Here is a 2,608-nt window from a genome sequence, read left to right as displayed (position 1 = left end):
AGAGGGTTTGATACAGCTCTAGAGGATTTTATTCCCTCTTCTGGTCTCCATGGGCATCTGTATAGACAGGTATACACACATAAATAGATTAAAACAAAACATTTTGTTAATTTTTATTTATTTGTTTTATGTGTTTTGCTTTCATGTATGTGAGTGCATAAAGGTCATGTAATGCCCATGGAGGTCAGAAGAGAGCATCAGATCCATGGAAATGGAGTGATCTGTGCTTAGTTTTATGAGGCAACTCCATTCTGTTTTCCATAATTGTACTGATTTACCAACAGTGTACAAGTGTTTCTGTTGTACCTTGTCTATAACACCACTTACCTTCTTTTTGAAGAAAAAAACATGAAATTATTAGTAGTATTAATTATTATTGTTATTATTATTTTAGGGGTCAGCTGTGCATGCCATGATGTGAGATGGAGGTCAGAGGACAACTCTGTGGAGCCAGTTCTCTCTTCCTCTTAGAAGTGGGTTCAGGGATCTAATTTAGGCCAACAGGCTTGTGTGGCTACCATCAGGCCAACTGTTTTCGATAAAGGTCATCAAGACCCTCTCCCCCATTCATGTCCCAATATCGCCTTCCATACACACTTGGCCTCGTGTATCCTGCCATACATGTTAAGTCCCATCCAGTCAAGCGTTTTACCCAGACGTTCATTGGTGCAAGTTCATCCAATAAGTCTCTTCAGCCTATCTAGTGACCCTTAGGAAGGTCTACTAAGCCTCTCCCAGCAGTAATCAATTTCAAACAGTTCGCAGGCTAGGCCTGGCCCACTGCCCATTTCCCTTGCTCCGCATAGGACCCTTGTCTGATCGAGTTGGCATGGGTCTTGTGCTCGATGCCACCATTGCCACAAGTTCACATGAGCAAGCTTCCAGTGGCCTGAAAACCTCTGTTTCTTTATGTTCAGGGACCAACCCTGGCTCTTACAGTCTCTCCAACCCTCTCATCTGCCATGGTCCCTGGGTGCAGTTTAATATAGGAGTCTTATTCAAGGGCACACACTCTGCAGTCTCTTATTCTCTAAAACTTAGTCAGTTGTGGCCTTCTGTTGTATAGCACTCTGTTGTATAAAGAAGCTTCGCTGGTGAGCTGAGGGATGCTCCAGTATTCTCTCCACCCCTTGTTCCACTGTGTTCCATGAGCTTCAGGTGCAGAGGCTTCACTTGTAGCTATGTCACCTAGGGCTGGGCATCTTTGACATGTATATTCTCTGTGTGTGACTAGTTGTGGAACTCTGCAGTAGCCTCCATCTGTTGAAAAAGAAGCTTCTTTGATGAGTGGTATATTGTATACTTGTCAGTAAATATAAGGATCAATATTTAGCATATGGTAAGAAAGAAATTTCATTTGTCTAGAGGTAGGACAGAGATAGGGTTTCTTTAGGGTATATAACCTCTCTAGCTATGTATATTTGGCTATAATTACAGTGTCACCCATGAGTTCACTTCCACCGAGAGGACTTTAAGTCCAATTAGATGGCTGTTGATTACCCCCCAGATAATAGTGCCACTACTGCACCAATAGTTTATTTGCTGTGACAGCCGTCATGTTTCCCAGAGGCCCACATCTTAAAGACTGACTCTTTAGCTTTGTGCTATTGAAATAAACTAGAAAACCAAAGAGGCAGAGGCTAGTGGGAGTTTTACACCTGACTTTATGTCCTTGAAGGCGACTATAGTAGATAACCATTTCCTTTCTCTCTTTTTTATCAAGCATGGGAATGAACAGATGCCACATGCTCTCAACCAAGATGCCTCCCATACCCTCCATACGCTCACACTGCAACCTGGGAACCTACAAACTGTGAGCTGGAATACGCCTTTATTCTTTTAAAATTTACTCCAGGTACCTGCTAAAGTAGAGGAAACATGAGCAACACAATTCTGTTGTTTTCTTGGGCATGGGGGGAAGGATAACAGTGATTATTACATGTTAATTATATACATATATATTTACTATAATGATTATATACGCTCACACTGCAACCTGGGAACCTACAAACTGTGAGCTGGAATACGCCTTTATTCTTTTAAAATTTACTCCAGGTACCTGCTAAAGTAGAGGAAACATGAGCAACACAATTCTGTTGTTTTCTTGGGCATGGGGGGAAGGATAACAGTGATTATTACATGTTAATTATATACATATATATTTACTATAATGATTATTACATGTTAATTGTAGACGTACGTGTTTACTGTAATGATTACTACATGTTAATTGTAGACGCACGTGTTTACTGTAATGGTTATTACATGTTAATTGTATACATACGTGTTTACTGTAATGATTATTACATGTTAATTGTATACATACATGTTTACTGTAATGATTATTCATGAAGTGATTGCTGAAGTTCAGCAATGACGCCGTCACATCCTGGCCTTGGTCTGTAGCCTTCTGTTCAGGTTTCGTATTTGTTCAGGGTTCACGCCTGGTAGAGTTTGTGTTTATAGAATTATCAAATTCATTGCTGTATAAGCACTCTTCACAGTGTTTTGTCATGATTTAAATATAATTATAATGCCTTAACTTTCACTTGTAATTTTGTTTAAAACTTCAATTTTATTCTTAATCTAGCAAATAATTTCATTGTTT

This window comes from Nannospalax galili, unplaced genomic scaffold (genome assembly GCF_000622305.1).
Source record: "Nannospalax galili isolate Female #2095 unplaced genomic scaffold, S.galili_v1.0 scaffold745, whole genome shotgun sequence".
NCBI lineage: Eukaryota > Metazoa > Chordata > Mammalia > Rodentia > Spalacidae > Nannospalax > Nannospalax galili.
Note: the sequence above shows the minus strand (reverse complement) of the source record.